The sequence below is a fragment of the Bombina bombina genome, chromosome 4, assembly GCF_027579735.1.
Source record: "Bombina bombina isolate aBomBom1 chromosome 4, aBomBom1.pri, whole genome shotgun sequence".
Taxonomy (NCBI): domain Eukaryota; kingdom Metazoa; phylum Chordata; class Amphibia; order Anura; family Bombinatoridae; genus Bombina; species Bombina bombina.
In genome coordinates, this window is record NC_069502.1 from 419,372,334 (window position 1) to 419,393,751 (window position 21,418).

Genomic DNA, 21,418 nt, shown 5'->3' on the forward strand with positions numbered 1-21,418 from the left:
TGCATTACCCTGCTTTTCACCATATTGAATAGGATGTTCATCTTTTCAATATATATATTTGCAGTGATCTAAGAAATAAGCAAACCCAGATTTTGTATTTGTTGAAAAATTGTTTTGCGATTATTTATCAAAAAATAAATGGGTACTGAAAAGAGATATAGCTATTTTTATTATTTATTAATATTTTTCACTAAATATTTTAAATATAATGGTCAAATTACAGCATAAATCATCAATTTATATAAATGTATCCATGTATATATACACAATGATATAATTAAATGCAAAATAAAGTAGCATGGCTTTGTCAAAACAAAATAAAAGGACATTCAAGTCTAAACTAAACTCATGATTCAGATAGAGCACATTATTTTAAACGACTTTCCAAATAACTTCCATTATGTAAATGTTCACAATCTTGTTATATGCACACTTTCTGAGGCACCAACTCCTACTGAGCATGTGCAAGATTCACAGGATATACATATATGCATTTTGTGATTGGCTGATGGCTGTCACATGATGCATTAAGAAGGAAAATGGAACTAACTTTTACATTTGACAGAAAAAAAATCTACTACTCATTTCAAACAAAGTGCCTTTAACATTGCCTTTCTATTACGCATTTATTGGTTATGTTATTTTACTGTGTTTAGTGGTCTTTAAAGGGATGGTAAATGTAACTAGTTCCTATTAGGAGTGTGTGTGTGAGTATGTGAGAGTGTGTGTGTGTGTGTGTATGAGTGTGACAGTGTGTGTGAGTATGTGAGAGTGTGTGTGTGGGTGTGTGTGAGAGAGAGAGAGAGATAGAGAGCGTGTATTTGTTTATTCCTGCCTTGTTTAAATAAGGAACAACATACTAGTGCTGATGTGATGCTGTTATGAGGGATGTGAGGAGAGTATTGCCTATTTGAATTCAATGATCTCCTTCTACGGGGTCTATTTCATAGGTTCTCTGTTATCGGTCGTAGAGATTCATCTCTTATCTCCCTTTTCAGATCGACTATATACTCTTATTTATATACCATTACCTCTGCTGATTTTCGTTTCAGTACTGGTTTGGCTTTCTGCAACATGTAGATGAGTGTCCTGGGGTAAGTAAGTCTTATTTTCTGTGACACTCTAAGCTATGGTTGGGCACTTTGTTTATAAAGTTCTAAATATATGTATTCAAACATTTATTTGCCTTGACTCAGGATGTTCAACATTCCTTATTTCAGACAGTCAGTTTCATATTTGGGATAATGCATATGAATAAATCAATTTTTTTCTTACCTTAAAATTTGACTTTTTCCGTGTGGGCTGTTAGGCTCGCGGGGGGCTGAAAATGCTTCATTTTATTGCGTCATTCTTGGCGCTGACTTTTTTGGCGCAAATTTTTTTTTCTGTTTTCGGCGTCATACGTGTCGCCGGAAGTTGCGTGATTTTTGACGTTCTTTTGCGCCAAAAGTGTCGGCGTTCCGGATGTGGCGTCATTTTTGGCGCCAAAAGCATTTAGGCGCCAAATAATGTGGGCGTCATTTTTGGCGCTAAAAAAAATATGGGCGTCACTATTGTCTCCACATTATTTAAGTCTCATTATTTATTGCTTCTGGTTGCTAGAAGCTTGTTCACTGGCATTTTTTCCCATTCCTGAAACTGTCATTTAATCCCTTAATGACCAGACCATTTTTCAATTTTCTTACCCTTAATGACAAAGGCTATTTTTACATTTCTGCTGTGTTTGTGTTTAGCTGTAATTTTCCTCTTACACATTTACTGTACCCACACATATTATATACCGTTTTTCTCGCCATTAAATGGACTTTCTAAAGATACCATTATTTTCATCATATCTTATAATTTCCTATAAAAAAAATATAAAATATGAGGAAAAAATTGAAAAAAACACACTTTTTCTAACTTTGGCCCCCAAAATCTGTTACACATCTACAATCACCAAAAAACACCTATGCTAAATAGTTTCTAAATTTTGTCCTGAGTTTAGAAATACCCAATGTTTACATGTTCTTTGCTTTTTTTGCAATTTATAGGGCCATAAATACAAGTAGCACTTTGCTATTTCCAAACCCCTTTTTTTCAAAATTAGCGCTAGTTACATTGGAACCCTGATATCTGTCAGGAAAACCTGAATATCACTTGACATGTATATATATTTTTTTTTTAGAAGACAACCCAAAGTATTGATCTAGGCCCATTTTGGTATATTTCATGCCACCATTTCACCGCCAAATGTCATCAAATAAAAAAAAAAGTTCACTTTTTCACAAATTTTGTCACAAACTTTAGGTTTCCCACTGAAATTATTTACAAACAGCTTCTGCAATTAAGGCACAAATGGTTGTAAATGCTTCTTTGGGATCCCCTTTGTTCAGAAATAGCAGACTTATATGGCTTTGGGGTTGCTTTTTGGTAATTAGAAGGCCGCTAAATGCTGCTGCGCACCACACGTAAATTATGCACAGCAGTGAAGGGGTTAATTAGGTAGGTTGTAGGGAGCTTGCATGGTTAATTTTAGCTTTAGGGTAGTGTAGTAGACAACCCCAAGTATTGATCTAGGCCCATTTTGATATATTTTATGCCACTATTTCACCGCCAAATGCGAGCAAACAATTAAAAAAAAATTCATTTTTCACAATTTTAGGTTTCTCACTGAAAGTATTTACAAACAGCTTGTGCTATTATGGCACAAATTGTTGAAAAAGCTTCTTTGGGATCCCCTTTGTTCAGAAATAGCAGACATATATGGCTTTGGCATTGCTTTTTGGTAATTAGAAGGCCGCTAAATGCTGCTGCGCACCACACGTAAATTATGCCCAGCAGTGAAGGGGTTAATTAGGTAGGTTGTAGGGAGCTTGCAGGGTTAATTTTAGCTTTAGGGTAGAGATCAGCCTCCCACCTGACACATCCCACCCCCTGATCCCTCCCAAACAGCTCTCTTCCCTCCCCCACCCCACAATTGTCCCCGCCATCTTAAGTACTGGCAGAAAGTCTGCCAGTACTAAATAAAAGGAGTTTTTCTTTTTTTTTAATAAAAAAAAATAAAATGTTTTAGCTGTGATGGACCCCTGCCTTAGCCCCAACCTCCATGATCCCCCCCCCCCAGCTCTCTAACACTCTCCCCTACCTATTTGCCGCCATCTTGGGTACTGGCAGCTGTCTGCCAGTACCCAATTTGCCCCCAAAAACAAAAGTATCTTTTTCTCTTTTTGCAATTATTAATATTTTCTGTAGTGTAGCAGCCCCCCACAATACCCCAACCCCCTCCCCCTCCCAGATCCTTATATATTTATATTTTTAAAATCTTTTTTCCCCCCTCTTCCCTCCTCATTGGTGTCAGTGGCCAGCTAATCGCACGCGCACGCGCGCCCCCCGCACGCTCCCGGCACCCGGCGTGCACATTGCACTTACAGGAACCGGATGCCGGGTAGCGATGGGCCGCCCACCCGCCTCCCTGTTATGCTCCCACCCACCAACGAACCGGCACCATCGCTACCGGTGCAGAGAGGGCCACAGAGTGGCTCTCTCTGCATCGGAGTCTTCTAAAAAGGTATTGCAGGATGCCTCCATATGGAGGCATCACTGCAATACCCTGAGAGCTGCTGGAAGCGATTGCGATCGCTTCCAGCACTCTCTTAGACAACTGACGTACCAGGTACGTCTATTGTCATTAACTGGTTGTTAATGCATGACGTACCTGGTACGTCAGTTGTCATTAAGGGGTTAAGGAATTTGATCAATTTTGCTTTATATGTTGTTTTTTCTATTACATATTGCAAGATGTCCCACGTTGAAACTGAGTCAGAAGATACTTCTGGAAAATCGCTGCCTGGTGCTGGAGCTACCAAAGCTAAGTGTATCTGCTGTAAACTTATGGTATCTGTTCCTCCAGCTGTTGTTTGTACTGTTTGTCATGACAAACTTGTTAATGCAGATAATATTTCCTTTAGTACTGTTACATTACCTGTTGCTGTTCCGTCAACATCTAATACTCAGAGTGTTTCTGATAACATAAGAGATTTTGTTTCTAAATCCATTAAGAAGGCTATGTCTGTTATTCCTCCTTCTAGTAAACGTAAAAAGTCTTTTAAAACTTCTCATTTTTCAGATGAATTTTTAAATGAACATCATCATTCTGATTCTGATAATGGTTCTTCTGGTTCAGAGGATTCTGTCTCAGAAGTTGATGCTGATAAATCTTCATATTTATTTAAAATGGAATGTATTCATTCTTTACTTAAATAAGTCCTAATTGCATTAGAAATTGAGGATTCTGGTCCTCTTGATACTAAATCTAAACGTTTAGATAAGGTTTTTAAATCTCCTGTAGTTATTCCAGAAGTTTTTCCTGTCCCTGGTGCTATTTCTGAAGTAATTTCCAGGGAATGGAATAATTTGGGTAATTCATTTACTCCTTCTAAACGTTTTAAGCAATTATATCCTGTGCCATCTGACAGATTAGAGTTTTGGGACAAAATCCCTAAGGTTGATGGGGCTGTCTCTACTCTTGCTAAGCGTACTACTATTCCTACGGCAGATGGTACTTCCTTTAAGGATCCTTTAGATAGGAAAATTGAATCCTTTCTAAGAAAAGCTTACTTGTGTTCAGGTAATCTTCTTAGACCTGCTATATCTTTAGCAGATGTTGCTGCAGCTTCAACTTTTTGGTTAGTAGCTTTAGCGCAACAAGTAACAGATCATAATTCTCATAGCATTATTATTCTTCTTCAACATGCTAATAATTTTATTTGTGATGCCATCTTTGATATCATTAGAGTTAATGTCAGGTATATGTCTCTAGCTATTTTAGCTAGAAGAGCTTTATGGCTTAAAACTTGGAATGCTGATATGTCTTCTAAGTCTACTCTGCTTTCCCTTTCTTTCCAGGGTAATAAATTGTTTGGTTCTCAGTTGGATTCTATTATCTCAACTGTTACTGGAGGGAAAGGAACTTTTTTACCACAGGATAAAAAATCTAAAGGTAAATTTAGGTCTAATAATCGTTTTCGTTCCTTTCGTCACAACAAGGAACAAAAACCTGATCCTTCATCCTCAGGAGCGGTATCAGTTTGGAAACCATCTCCAGTCTGGAATAAATCCAAGCCTTTAAGGCCTCCTGCAAAGAGATTTTTTCTTTCCCGTGTCCCAGTAAACCCAGCGAAGGCTCAAGCATTTCTGAAATGTGTTTCAGATCTAGAGTTGGCTGGAGTAATTATGCCAGTTCCAGTTCTGGAACAGGGACGGGGGTTTTATTCAAATCTCTTCATTGTACCAAAGAAGGAGAATTCCTTCAGACCAGTTCTGGATCTAAAAATATTGAATCGTTATGTAAGGATACCAACATTCAAAATGGTAACTGTAAGGACTATCCTGCCTTTTGTTCAGCAAGGTCATTATATGTCTACAATAGATTTACAGGATGCATATCTGCATATTCCGATTCATCCAGATCACTATCAGTTTCTGAGATTCTCTTTCCTAGACAAGCATTACCAGTTTGTGGCTCGGCCGTTTGGCCTAGCTACAGCTCCAAGAATTTTTACAAAGGTTCTCGGTGCCCTTCTGTCTGTAATCAGAGAACAGGGTATTGTGGTATTTCCTTATTTGGACGATATCTTGGTACTTGCTCAGTCTTCACATTTAGCAGAATCTCATACGAATCGACTTGTGTTGTTTCTTCAACATCATGGTTGGAGGATCAATTTACCAAAAAGTTCATTGATTCCTCAGACACAGGTAACCTTTTTAGGTTTCCAGATAGATTCAGTGTCCATGACTCTATCTTTGACAGACAAGAGACGTCTAAAATTGATATCAGCTTGTCGAAACCTTCAGTCACAATCATTCCCTTCGGTAGCCTTATGCATGGAAATTCTAGGTCTTATGACTGCTGCATTGGACGCGATCCCCTTTGCTCGTTTTCACATGCGGCCTCTTCAGCTCTGTATGCTGAACCAGTGGTGCAGGGATTACACAAAGATATCTCAATTAATATCTTTAAAACCGATTGTACGACACTCTCTGACGTGGTGGACAGATCACCATCGTTTAGTTCAGGGGGCTTCTTTTGTTCTTCCGACCTGGACTGTAATTTCAACAGATGCAAGTCTTACAGGTTGGGGAGCTGTGTGGGGGTCTCTGACAGCACAAGGGGTTTGGGAATCTCAGGAGGTGAGATTACCGATCAATATTTTGGAACTCCGTGCAATTTTCAGAGCTCTTCAGTCTTGGCCTCTTCTAAAGAGAGAATCGTTCATTTGTTTTCAGACAGACAATGTCACAACTGTGGCATACATCAATCATCAAGGAGGGACTCACAGTCCTCTGGCTATGAAAAAAGTATCTCGAATTCTGGTATGGGCAGAATCCAGCTCCTGTCTAGTTTCTGCGGTTCATATCCCAGGTATAGACAATTGGGAAGCGGATTATCTCAGTCGCCAAACGTTACATCCGGGTGAATGGTCTCTTCACCCAGAAGTATTTCTTCAGATTGTTCAAATGTGGGGACTTCCAGAAATAGATTTGATGGCCTCTCATCAAAACAAGTAACTTCCCAGGTATCTGTCCAGATCCAGGGATCCTCAAGCTGTAGCAGTGGATGCATTGTCACTTCCTTGGAAGTATCATCCTGCCTATATCTTTCCGCCTCTATTTCTTCTTCCAAGAGTAATCTCCAAGATTCTGAAGGAATGCTCGTTTGTTCTGCTGGTAGCTCCAGCATGGCCTCACAGGTTTTGGTATGCGGATCTTGTCCGGATGGCCTCTTGCCAACCGTGGACTCTTCCGTTAAGGCCAGACCTTCTGTCGCAAGGTCCTTTTTTCCTTCAGGATCTCAAATCCTTAAATTTAACGGTATGGAGATTGAACGCTTGATTCTTAGTCAAAGAGGTTTCTCTGACTCTGTGATTAATACTATGTTACAGGCTCGTAAATCTGTATCTAGGGAGATATATTATAGAGTCTGGAAGACTTACATTTCTTGGTGTCTTTCTCATCATTTTTCCTGGCATTCTTTTAGAATTCCGAGAATTTTACAGTTTCTTCAGGATGGTTTGGATAAAGGTTTGTCTGCAAGTTCCTTGAAAGGACAAATCTCTGCTCTTTCTGTTCTTTTTCACAGAAAGATTGCTAATCTTCCTGATATTCATTGTTTTGTACAAGCTTTGGTTCGTATAAAACCTGTCATTAAGTCAATTTTTCTATTCCTTGGAGTTTGAATTTGGTTCTGAGGGCTCTTCAAGCTCCTCCGTTTGAACCTATGCATTCATTGGACATTAAATTACTTTCTTGGAAAGTTTTGTTCCTTTTGGCTATCTCTTCTGCCAGAAGAGTTTCTGAATTATCTGCTCTTTCTTGTGAGTCTCCTTTTCTGATTTTTCACCAGGATAAGGCGGTGTTGCGAACTTCTTTTAAATTTTTACCTAAGGTTGTGAATTCCAACAACATTAGTAGAGAAATTGTGGTTCCTTCATTATGTCCTAATCCTAAGAATTCTAAGGAGAAATCATTGCATTCTTTGGATGTAGTTAGAGCTTTGAAATATTATGTTGAAGCTACTAAGAATTTCCGAAAGACTTCTAGTCTATTTGTTATCTTTTCCGGTTCTAGGAAAGGTCAGAAGGCCTCTGCCATTTCTTTGGCATCTTGGTTGAAATCTTTAATTCATCATGCTTATGTCGAGTCGGGTAAAACTCCACCTCAAAGGATTACAGCTCATTCTACTAGGTCAGTTTCTACTTCCTGGGTGTTTAGGAATGAAGCTTCGGTTGATCAGATTTGCAAAGCAGCAACTTGGTCTTCTTTGCATACTTTTACTAAATTCTACCATTTTGATGTGTTTTCTTCTTCTGAAGCTGTCTTTGGTAGAAAAGTACTTCAGGCAGCTGTTTCAGTTTGAATCTTCTGCTTATATTTTCAGTTTTTTTCTTTCTAAGATTTAAACTTTATTTTTGGGTGTGGATTTTTTTTCAGCGGAATTGGCTGTCTTTATTTTATCCCTCCCTCTCTAGTGACTCTTGCGTGGAAGATCCACATCTTGGGTAGTCATTATCCCATACGTCACTAGCTCATGGACTCTTGCTAATTACATGAAAGAAAACATAATTTATGTAAGAACTTACCTGATAAATTCATTTCTTTCATATTAGCAAGAGTCCATGAGACCCACCCTTTTTTGTGGTGGTTATGATTTTTTTGTATAAAGCACAATTATTCCAATTCCTTATATTTATGCTTTGCACTTTTTTCTTATCACCCCACTTCTTGGCTATTCGTTAAACTGATTTGTGGGTGTGGTGAGGGGTGTATTTATAGGCATTTTGAGGTTTGGGAAACTTTGCCCCTCCTGGTAGGAATGTATATCCCATACGTCACTAGCTCATGGACTCTTGCTAATATGAAAGAAATTAATTTATCAGGTAAGTTCTTACATAAATTATGTTTTTTCTCTAACTGCGTTTCTTTCTGAAATTATTTACAAACAGCTTGTGCAATTATGGCACAAATGGTTGTAAATGCTTCTATGGGATCCCCTTTGTTCAGAAACCGCAGACATATATGGGTGTGGCATTACTTTTTGGTAAATAGAAGGCTGCTAAATGCCGCTGCGCACCACACTTGTATTATGCCCAGCAGTGACAGGGTTAATTAGGGAGCTTGAAGGGTTAATTTTAGCTTTATTGTAGAGATCAGCCTCCCACCTGGCACATGCCACCCCCTGATTCCTCCCAAACATCTCTCTTCCCTCCTCCACCCCAAAATTGTCCCAAAATTTAGTCTGCCAGTACTAAAATAAAAGGCTTTTTTTTTTTTTTTAAATATCTGTTTAGCTGTGATGGACCCCCCCCTTAGCCCCCAACCTCTCTGATCCCCCCCAAACAGCTCTATAACCCTCGCCCACTACCTATTTGCTGCCATCTTGGGTACTGGCAGCTGTCTGCCAGTACCCAATTTGCCTCCCAAAAAAGTTTTTTTTTATTTTTTTTATGTAATTTAAATGTTTCTGTAGTGTAGCTGCCCCCCTCTCAATACCCCCTCCCTCTCCCCCTCCCATATCCTTTTGATCATTATTTTCCCCCCTCCCTCTCTCCCACTCTCCCATTCATTGGGGGCAGTGGTTGTTGCGCAATCGCGCACACACATGCGCGCATGCTCCCTGCAGGCTCCCCTGCACGCCACCGGCACCCGGCGTGCACATTGCACATTAAGGAACCGGATGCCGGGTAGCGATGGGCCGCCCACCGCCTCACTGTAGCTGCTACCACCCACCAGCAATCGGCTCCCTTGCTACCGGTGCAGTGAGGGCCACAGAGTGGCTCTCTCTGCATCGGTCTTAGAAAAAAGGTATTGCAGTGATGCCTCAATATCGAGGCATTACGGCAATACCTTGAAAGCGTCTGGAAGCGATCAGGATCGCTTCCAGACGCTTTAAACCCTAATGTCGTATAGGGTACGTCGCTGGTCTTTAAAGACCAGTTGGTGTGACGTACCCTGTATGACATGCGTCATTAAGGGGTTAGAGTGTGCACACATTTTAGTCACTTGGCCAAAATTCGCACAGCCCAAAATTTTTGTGCACACGGCTCAAAAAAAATTAGAAGGACTATTGCTTATGAAAACAATATCTTCTACAGCGGGCGGCTGGAGCAGGGGATTAAAAAAAATAAGGTATTAAGTAACATTTTAAGTTAAACATTCTCATTAAAAAATTGATTAATTAAACTGCGCTTAAAATAGCGCTTAGATTTGAGAACAAGTTCAGGGAACAAGTTACACTTGCCATGACGTTAAGGTATTGGTTTGCTGCATAAATGATAGAATTTTGTTTTGTTGCAATTTGTTTTACCTATAATACAAATACACAAAATTTCATTTTTAAAATCAATGATCAAACCTAGGCATTCCACATATTTATTTCTATGCCTGCTTCCTAGGATGTCTAAATACAAACAACCACAGATAACCTTTGGGTTTGAATGATTTGAACAACTATTGTGTTTATCAGCATGATAGGTAACACCATTTAGATAAAGCTTGTGATTTTAACCCCTTAATGACTGAGGACGTGCAGGGTACGTCCTCAGAAAAAAGGCAGTTAATGCCTGAGAACGTACCCTGCACGTCCTCAGTCTGGAAAGCAGCTGGAAGCGATCCTGCTCGCTTCCAGCTGCTTTCCGGTTATTGCAGTGATGCCTCGATATCGAGGCATCCTGCAATAACATTTTTAAGCCATCCGGTGCAGAGAGAGCCACTCTGTGGCCCTCTCTGCACCGGAGATTGTTGGCTTACCGGCGTTGGTGGGTGGGAGGCTGGTGGGAGGCGGGTGGTGGCCATCGATGGCCTTGGCGACTTGCAGGAGGGGCGGGATCGTGGGCGTGGGCGGTCGGGGGTGCGCACTGGCGCGCGCGCGTGCACGGAAGGGCGGGGGCGGGCGCGTGCACGGGGAGGGAGCGGGTGGGAACCGCTACACTACAGAATAAAGTAAAAAAAAAAAGCATACAAAAGGGAATAAAAGTTTTTTTAATTATAAATCAATTAAGGTGTTGGGGTTTGTCTGTTAGGGGGGGTGAATCTACACTGCAGAATTTATATTTTTGTTTTAAAAAAACACGTTTTTTTCTTGAAACTGGGTACTGGCAGACAGCTGCCAGTACCCAAGATGGCCCCCAATAATGCAGAGGGGGAGGGTAAGAGAGCTGTTTTGGGGGTGGATCAGGGAGGTTGGGGGCTAAGGGGGGATTCTACAAAGTAGCATATGTAAATATGCTAAAAAAAAAAAAAAGAACAAATTAAAAAAACCTTTTATTTTAGTACTGGCAGAGTTTCTGCCAGTACTTAAGATGGCGGGGACAATTGTGGGGTGGGGGAGGGAAGGGAGCTGTTTGGGAGGGATCAGGGGGTCTGATGTGTCAGGTGGGAGGCTGATCTCTACACTAAAGCTAAAATTAACCCTGCAAGCTCCCTACAAACTACCTAATTAACCCCTTCACTGCTAGCCATAATATACGTGTGATGCGCAGCAGCATTTAGCGGCCTTCTAATTACCAAAAAGCAACGCCAAAGTCATATATGTCTGCTATTTCTGAACAAAGGGGATCCCAGAAAAGCATTTACAACCATTTGTGCCATAATTGCATAAGCTGTTTGTAAATAATTTCAGTGAGAAACCTAAAATTTTGAAAAATTTAACGTTTTTTTAAATTTGATCGCATATGGTGGTGAAATGGTGGCATGAAATATACCAAAATGGGCCTAGATCAATACTTGGGGTTGTCTACTACACTACACTAAAGCTAAAATTAACCATACAAGCTCCCTACATGCTCCCTAATTAACCCCTTCACTGCTGGGCATAAAACACGTGTGGTGCGCAGTGGCATTTAGCAGCCTTCTAATTACCAAAAAGCAACACCAAAGCCATATATGTCTGCTATTTATGAACAAAGGGGATCCCAGAGAAGAATTTACAACCATTTATGCCATAATTGCACAAGTTGTTTGTAAATAATTTCAGTGAGAAACCTAAAGTTTGTGAAAAAATTTGTGAAAAAGTGAACAATTTTTTTTATTTGATCGCATTTGGCGGTGAAATGGTGGCATGAAATATACCAAAATGGGCCTAGATCAATACTTTGGGATATCTTCTAAAAAAAAATATATACATGTCAATGGATATTCAGGGATTCCTGAAAGATATCAGTGTCCCAATGTAACTAGCACTCATTTTGAAAAAAAGTGGTTTGGAAATAGCAAAGTGCTACTTGTATTTATGGACCTATAACTTGCAAAAAAAGCAAAGAACATGTAAACATTGGGTATTTCTAAACTCAGAACAAAATTTAGAAACTATTTAGCATGGGATTTTTTTGGTGGTTGTAGATGTGTAACAGATTTTGGGGGTCAAAGTTAGAAAAAGTGTGTTTTCTTCCATTTTTTCCTCATATTTTATAAAAAAATTAGAGTAAATTATAAGATATGATAAAAATAATGGTATCTTTAGAAAGCCCATTTAATGGCGAGAAAAACGGTATATAATATGTGTGGGTACAGTAAATGAGTAAGAGGAAAATTACAGCTAAACACAAACACCGCAAAAATGTAAAAATAGCCTTGGTCCCAAACGGACAGAAAATGGAAAAGTGCTGCGGTCATTAAGGGGTTAAACAACTTTCCATTTTACTTCTATTATTAAATTAAATGTTTTGACTTTATCTTTAGCACTCTATGGCAAGTGTTTGCAACATTGTATAGCATTGGTTCAAACATTGTTTCAAAACACTGCTGCCATAGAGAGCTAAATACAAATGCACACTACTAAACTCCTATGAGCCTACCTACTTTTATGCTTCAAAAAAGGATAGAGAGAAAACATAAGTTAACTGGAAAGTTGCTTAAAATTGCATGTTCTATCTAAATCATGAAGGTTTAAAGGGACAGTCTACTTGATTTTTTGTTTGTTTAAAAAGATAGTTAACGCCTTTACTACCCATTCCCCAGCTTTGCACAGCCAACATTGTTATATTAGTATTCTTTATAACCTCTAAACCTCTGCCTGTTCCTAAACCTCTTATCTCAGTGCATTTTATTAGCTTTTCACAGCCAGACAGTGCTAGTTCATATGTGTAGATACACTCATTGGCTTAGACAAGGGGCATCCCTACGCTTAGATGTAATTACAGAGGTAAAAAGTACATAAATATAACAGTGTTATTAAGAAAAGGGTCATCATTGAATCCTAATTAGTGATGTCGTGAACCTAAAATTTTGCGTTCGCGAGCAGCGGACGCGAACTTCCACAACTGTTCGCGATCGGGCGAACTGCCATAGACTTCAATAGGCAGGCAAATTTTAAAACCCACAGGGACTCTTTCTGGCCACAATAGTGATGGAAAAGTTGTTTCAAGAGTACCTGGACTGTGGCATGCCGGAGGGGGATCCATGGCAAAACTCCCATGGAAAATTACATAGTTGATGCAGAGTCTGGTTTTAATCCTTAAAGGGCATAAATCACCTAACATTGCTAAATTGTTTGGAACAACGTGCTTTAAAACATCAGGTATGATGTTGTATCGATCAGGTAGTGTAAGGGTTACACCCGCTTCACAGTGACAGACCAAACTCCCCGTTTAAAGGGACAGTCTACACCAGAATTTTTATTGTTTTAAAAGATAGATAATCCCTTTATTACCCATTTCCCAGTTTTGCATAACTAACACATTTATAATAATATACTTTTAACCTCTGTGATTATCTTGTATCTAAGCTTCTGCAAACTGCCCCTTTTCTCAGTTCTTTTGACAGACTTGCAGTCTAGCCAATCAGTGCCTGCTCCCAGATAACTTCTTGTGCACGAGCACAGTGTTACCTATATGAAATACGTGAACTAACACCCTCTAGTGGTGAAAAACTGTTAAAATGCAATCTGAAAGAGGTGGGCTTCAAGGTCTAAGGTGGGCTTCAAGGTCTAAGGTGACACTGTGCCCTGGCAGGCAGGCACTGAAACACACATGTGTGAAGGAAACTGACTGCTATTATTTAACACAGTCAAAAAAGTGTTTTTTTTTTTTAAATCTACACTACTGTTACACCAGATATGAGTTGCACTGGGGTGACACTGTGCCCTGGCAGGCAGGCACTTAAACGCACACGTGTGAAGGAAACTGACTGCTATTATTTAACACAGTCAAAAAAGTGTTGTTGTTTTTTTTAAATCTACACTACTGTTACACCAGATATGAGTGGTGGCACTGGGCAAGTGGGCACAGTATACGCTGTGAGCCTGACACACATGGTGGCAGGCAGGCAACTGCAATTAGATTACACAGGAAAAAAAAAGCCCTAAAAAGGGCTTTTTGGGGTGCTGTCCTTACAGCAGAGATCAGATGAGTCCTTCAGGACTGTAGTGGACACTAAATACACTAGCCTAGCTATAGGTTTCCCTACTAAATCAGCAGCAGCTACACTGTCCCTCCTCTCACTAACAATGCAGCTTCCGAATGAATCTAAAATGGATGCTGTCCAGGAGGTAGGAGGGTCTGGGAGGGATTGTCTGCTGCTGATTGGCTGGGGTCAAAGTATTACTAAATGATGACGAATAGGGGGCGGATCGAACATCGCATATGTTCGCCCGCCGCAGCGAATGTGAACATGCTATGTTCGCCGGGAACTATTCGCCAGCGAACAATTTGCGACATCACTAATTCTAATGTGAATTTTGTTAATTATCTTGGTGCAAGAAATAATTATTTTCTTTTGTCGGAAGTCTAAAAAAAGAACCAGTGTTTCTAAATCTATTAGCAATATGAAGGCTAAAATGATATTAGAGCAATTCAACACTTCTCTGTTTCCAGAATTAGAGGTGACTGTTTTTCTTAAAAATTGGGGCAACTTAATTTCCTCTATGCCTTATATAGTACAACATCCAGTTATACTGTATCTCCTTTTGGTGAACCTAATATAAATTTATAAGGATATACAGCTTGGGATGAGAGACTAGTTTTTTTTCTCTCGATTTTTCAAACCCTTACTATGCCCAATATATATATATATATACATACATACACATACAGTGGGGCAAAAAAGTATTTAGTCAGCCACCAATTGTGCAAGTTCTCCCACTTAAGAAGTTGAGAGAGGCCTGTAATTTTTATCATAGGTATACCTCAACTATGAGAGACAAAATGTGGAAACAAATCCAGACAATCACTTTGTCTGATTTGGAAATAATTTATTTGCATATTATGGTGGAAAATAAGTATTTGGTCACCTACAAACAAGCAATATTTCTGGCTCTCGCAGACCTGTATATTCTTCTTTAAGAGGCTCCTCTGTCCTCCACTCATTACCTGTATTAATGGCACCTGTTTGAACTTGTTATCTGTATAAAAGACACCTGTCCACAACCTCAAACCGTCACACTCCAAACTCCACCATGGTGAAGACCAAAGAGCTGTCGAAGGACACCAGAAACAAAATTGTAGACCTGCACCAGGCTGGGAAGACTGAATCTGCAATAGGCAAGCAGCTTGATGTGAAGAAATCAACTGTGGGAGCAATAATTAGAAAATGGAAGACATACAAGACCACTGATAATCTCCCTCAATCTGGGGCTCCACGCAAGATCTCACCCCGTGGGGTCAAAATGATCACAAGAACAGTGAGCAAACATCCCAGAACCACACGGGGGGACCTAGTGAATGACCTGCAGAGAGCTGGGACCAACGTAACAAAGGCTACCATCAGTAACACACCACGCCGCCAGGGACTCAGATCCTGCAGTGCCAGACGTGTCCCCCTGCTTAAGCCAGTACATGTCCGGGCTGTCTGAAGTATGCTAGAGAGCATTTGGATGATCCAGACGCAGATTGGGAGAATGTCATATGGTCAGATGAAACCAAAGTAGAACAGTTTGGAAGAAACACAACTCATCGTGTTTGGAGGAGAGAGAATGCTGAGTTGCAACTAAAGAACACCATACCTACTGTGAAGCATGGGGGTGGCAACATCATGCTTTGGGGCTGTTTCTCTGCAAAGGGAACAGGATGACTGATCCGTGTACATGAACGAATGAATGGGGCCATGTATTGTGAGATTTTGAGTGCAAACCTCCTTCCATCAGCAAGGGCATTGAAGCTGAAACGTGGCTGGGTCTTTCAGCATAACAATGATCCCAAACACACCGCCCTGGCAACGAAGGAGTGGCTTCATAAGAAGCATTTCAAGGTCCTGGAGTGGCCTAGCCAGTCTCCAGATTTCAACCCCATAGAAAACCTTTGGAGGGAGTTGAAAGTCTGTGTTGCCCAGCGACAGCCCCAAAACATCACTGCTCTAGAGGAGATCTGCATGCAGGAATGGGCCAACATACCAGCAACAGTGTGTGACAACCTTGTGAAGACTTACAGAAAATGTTTGACCTCTGTCATTGCCAACATAGGATATATAACAAAGTATTGAGATGAACTTTAAATATTGACCAAATACTTATTTTCCACCATAATATGCAAATAAATTCTTTCCAAATCAGACAATGTGATTGTCTGGATTTGTTTCCACATTTTGTCTCTCATAGTTGAGGTATACCTATGATGAAAGGAATCAGATATTTTTAATATATGAAAGGCGCTTTATGGAGCTGAGGGAAAAAAGGTTTGTTTTTTATATCAAAAATTTGATAAATTAAGTATTAGCTACCATGTATCGATATATAAGATCTCTATGGGTATAAGAGGCAATATGTATAATAAATAACACTATTTATGTTGAAATAATAAATAGAATTTAATCAAAACAAATATTCGATAAAAAGTATGTTGTGGCCACAACTGTTATAAAATCTTATATTAATAACATAACTATGTTTACACTGTACTGTTCTAATGGACCTGATATATTCAGAGTTAAATCTAATAGTCGCTGTTTTATAAAAAAACAATGTAGTTCAATTTAAATATTGCAAAATAATGCCAACAATATTTAAATTGAACTATATTGTTTTTTTTATAAAACAGCGACTGTTAGATTTAACTCTGAATATATCAGGTCCATTAGAACAGTACAGTGTAAACATAGTTATGTTATTAATATAAGATTTTATAACAGTTGTGGCCACAACATACTTTTTATTGAATATTTGTATATTTGTTTTGATTAAATTCTATTTATTATTTCAACATAAATAGCGTGATTTATTATACATATTGCTTCTTATACCCATAGGGGTCTTATATATCGATACATGGTAGCTAATACTTCATTTATCAAATTTTTGATATAAAAAACAAACCTTTTTTCCCTCAGCTCCATAAAGCGCCTTTCATATATTTAAAATATCTGATTCCTGTCAATTGACTAAGTTGAGAGATCTTAGTCTATTCTGAAAGGCTAAGAGGGTGAGACAGTGTCCAGACTACTTTTGTTAATACCTATGATGAAAATTACAGGCCTCTCTCATCTTCTTAAGTGGGAGAACTTGCCCAATTGGTGTTCGTGTCCCAAATTTTACATTGGGAAAACAACACGAGAACTAAAGGAAAGGGTGAGAGAACACAGAGATAGCATTAAGGATAAGGAATCAGATAGCCCAGTGGCCAGACATTTCCAAAAAATGCATAGTTCGGACTTCTCTCTCCTAAGAGTACTGGGTATTGAGCATATCAAGCCAAGGAGAAGAGGAGGTAATATTGACCAACTATTACTCCAACATGAGTCACGTTGGATGTACAGACTTAATACCCTCTCTCCCCTTGGCTTGAATGAAAAAATTGAATTTTCTTGTTTTCTGTAAATATTTCTTGTATCCACACAACATTGTTAAAAAACACAAGATTTATGTGCTTTAAGAGGAAGCATTATATTATGTAGCAATATACGGTACAATTATTACATATTTGCTTCTTAATGTGAAAGTGGAATAATAAATTCTGTGCTGAATTCCATCATGTTTAATGTAATTTCCAATAATTTGGGAATTGTGAATAGCCTATTTGTATAGTTTAGTTGTATATAAATTAATGCCGTTAACAAATTGTAGCCATTGAATTTTACATGCATAAATTGATTCCCCTTTAAATCTTAGAAGGGGTTGTAACATTGTATCTGCACCAGTGTTTAAATACCTGTTCAGTTGTCTAATCTGACACATCTGATGAAGCCCTGAGTTCAGCCCGGAAAGGGGGAGGGGCGAAATGCGTAATGCTTTGAACAAGACACAGTGTGGAGGAAGCCAGCATGGTGGAAGCGCTGTGAATTTGGCGATATCGATTCCAAGTGTTTGGGCAAGTGAAGAGCTGCATTGGCCACATACATCGCAGTGAGACACACGGCAGATGAGATCCTGTCAGGTAATACCCGTTGAGTGTGTAGATAGCGAAGGTAAGCCGTGCAGCAACAAGCCTTGCACCCTGAAGATTTCTGTATTACTTGCACATGTGATTGGAGTATTTAACATTGAATTACCACTCTTTGACTCTCATATTATTATTCAAAATCCGGTACCGGATAAGATACATAATCAATAAGGGATATCAAGGACGGTATTCTGTCTATCATTAACCGGAGCGTGTTTTTACACTCAAGTGCCCGGTAGCAGAAATGAACTTTCTCATGAGCCGGCTTCAATCTTTAATATGCTAGCAAGAATCATATATCAGTAGTGCACTACACTTGTATATTGTATTTTGTTTATTGCCATCTTTCAGCATTTGTTTTTGGCTATATTTTAATAAATATTTATATGTCCAGCATACCTGTTTAGGATACCATTTCTATTTATATTGTGAGGGTTGTGTATGGTGCGGCCTGATATCCGCTTTAGCTCTCTAGATTTTGTAGAGCTCTTTCTATTTAATTTATATATATATATATATATACACACATACATACACACACACACACACACACACACACACAAAGTGCTGGTTATGCAGAGCTGGGGAATGAGTTTTAAAGGGATTTTCTATCTATTTAAAAAAATAAATTCAAATAGACTATCTCCTTAATTTTGACTTTACTGTCTGTTAAATTTAAACAAAGTTCTATAATTAATGCCTGCGAACAAAAGTAGTGGAAGAATTTAGAAATAATTTCCATTTTGCTGTATATCCGGCAGTTATTCCTAAAGGGCTCTCTAACTCATTTAGTACAGTGGAATAATAATAATACAGTGGAATTATATACGTGGAATTACTATCCTAATATTAAACATATATATATATATATATATATATATATATATATAAAACAAAAATATAGTCAGAGGATAAAATCCACTGAGTGACCCCACTATCACTATCTAATAAGGAAATGAACCCCCAAAATAATGAGGTGTAATGTACTGCAAATATATAGTCGTTTTGAGAAACAAGCAGCCAGTCCAAAAAATGAAAGCTCCCTCAAACCTCTCTAATTATATAACAAAAAAAACCTGGATGGCGCTTATAAGTGAATTATTATACATACAGAGTAAATATAGCAGGTATAAAAATATATCATAAACATGGAAATACAATTAGACAGTATTGAGTCATATGCAGTAAAAGTAAAAAAATATATATATATATAGCTCCAGAAAGAACTAGATGAATGAATGAATGAAGTAGGAAATAATTGCTGGTAAATAATCTCTTCATATTCAGCCCCCACTCAGATGTACACTTACTTCACAAGACCTCAATCATATGAGGTAAGGATGAATTCGTATTGGTAGGATGCTTTGCACCTCTCAGAGTATGGAACAGGACAGCCAAAATTCAGATAGCTCCTTGGTAATGATCAAAGAGGGACGAAAGTCAACGATCTGTGATTTGCCTTGTCACTTGAAAACTTGCTCAGATGTAACTCTTGGTCACAGGGATATAGGAGAGAAAACCAAGAGAAGGCTCATAGTGCAACACTATTTATTTTGTACACAAATAATAATCATAAAAGCTAGTTGTATACCACTCACATGTGAAGCCCTCAATGCATGAGGTATATAAATAACATGTATACGAGTAAAATCACCATACTTGTCACCAGATACAATGTCCGTTTAGCTCAAAGACAAGACACAGAAAATGTCCCAATGAATAAAAAAGAGGTGTACTGCCTCTTGTACATAAACCTTACGCGTTTCGAAGGGTAACAAATGAATAAAATCCCTTCTTCCTCAGATGTGCAAAGCATCCTACTGATACAAATTCATCCTTACCTCATATGATTGAGGTCTTGTGAAGTAAGTGTACATCTGAGTGGGGGCTGTATATGAAGAGATTCCTTACCAGCAATTATTTCCTACTTCATTCATTCATATAGTACTTTCTGGAGCTATATTTTTTTGGACTTTTACTGCATATGACTCAATACTGTCTAATTGTATTTCCATGTTTATGATATATTTTTATACCTGCTATATTTACTCTGTATGTATAATAATTCACGTATAAGCGCCATCCAGGTTCTTTTTGTTATATATATATATATATATATATATATATATATATATATATATATATATATATATATATTGTGGCCTGGGATCTTAGAAACACACAGTCCTCAAAGCTGGAAACACCACACAAGGTTGTAGCTTTAGAAAATACAGTCTGTTAATTATCAGGTGTGGCTAAAACAGGCAAAATAAACATAAACAAAACAAAAGAGGCTTGCTCCACTGAGCACTTTCTAACAAGTACAACTGTCTGCATTAAGTAGCTTTTCACAATAGTAATAATGCACAGACCTTTCAAACTTTGTTTGTCTTTTAGAGATAATTCATCTCAGTCTCTCAGGAGAGTGTTTGCAGTTTCCCTTTACTGCTGGCAAATCTACCTCTCAACCCCTGACTGGGGATTTTATTAGCACCTGCTGTCAATTACCACATGCAGGTGAGTAGCTAGCTGAGTCAGACAGAATTCCTGGACTGGACTTTTTGACATGATGTGCTACCTGCAAACTGCGGGGTGGAGCACTGGCCCGTCCTACTCCAAATGCTCCACCCCAGGGGCACAGAAATAAATCACATATTTTCTCTATGTGGTAAACAAACATAACAATTCTCCCTGGGGTTGTCAGACCATACCCCGCACTGCAGCACTTTTGAGGGAATATAGACACTTTCCATTACTATGCCTTGGGTTCTAGTATGTATATATATATATATATATATATATATATATATATATATATATATATATATATATAAATAAAAACAGAGAAGCGCTCAACCTGGGAACGAACAATAGCATAATAGCTTGTTCTATGGCTAGTTACCACCCTAGAAGCAGCCTCTTTTTGCTCAATATGTGCCTTTCACAGAGAAGAACTTTCCTGTAGCATATCAGTCTGATCCTGACTTAACAGTGCAGTCTAGCCCCGAAATACCAGGCAATCCCTCTCTGAACGAGAGAAACGGCAAAACCCCAGACGTACGTTTCGGCCTATTGTGGGCCTCGTCAGTGAGGTGCAGCCATATCCCTCTAGGCACACTGAGCAACGGGTCCACGTCTGGATTCCCGCATCACACTTAGGGAGACTTCCCCAAGTGTCATAATTTGCATAAATAAAAACAGAGAAGCGCTCAACCTGTGAACGAACAATAGCATAATAGCTTGTTCTATGGCTAGTTACCACCCTAGAAGCAGCCTCTTTTTGCTCAATATGTGCCTTTCAGAGAGAAGAACTTTCCTGTAGCATATCAGTCTGATCCTGACTTAACAGTGCAGTCCAGCCCCGAAATACCAGGCAATCCCTCTCTGAACGAGAGAAACGGCAAAACCCCAGACGTATATATATTTATTTTTATTTTTTAACAACAAATGGCACAATAACATTAACAGAGTAAAAAACAACAAAGTTGCTGTTTGCCACACAGGGCAGAAATAAAAAGTAAAGCACAGTATATGTGTATATATATATACAGTTGGGCAAAAAAAGTAAATAATTG

The 21,418-nt window shown here is 38.8% G+C and overlaps 1 long non-coding RNA gene across 2 annotated transcripts in view; it reads left to right on the forward strand.

The window, feature by feature from the left end:
* The window catches only part of LOC128656369 (uncharacterized), a 44,035-nt gene that overhangs the window by 4,068 nt on the left and 18,549 nt on the right, over nucleotides 1-21,418 (forward strand). The window contains exons 2-3 of one of the 2 annotated variants that reach the window (XR_008401998.1): nucleotides 1,053-1,094; nucleotides 17,573-17,837. This is a non-coding gene — a long non-coding RNA (uncharacterized LOC128656369). Of the gene's footprint in view, nucleotides 1-998; nucleotides 1,095-17,572; nucleotides 17,838-21,418 lie in introns of both variants that reach the window. The other variant, XR_008401997.1, reaches the window with a different exon arrangement.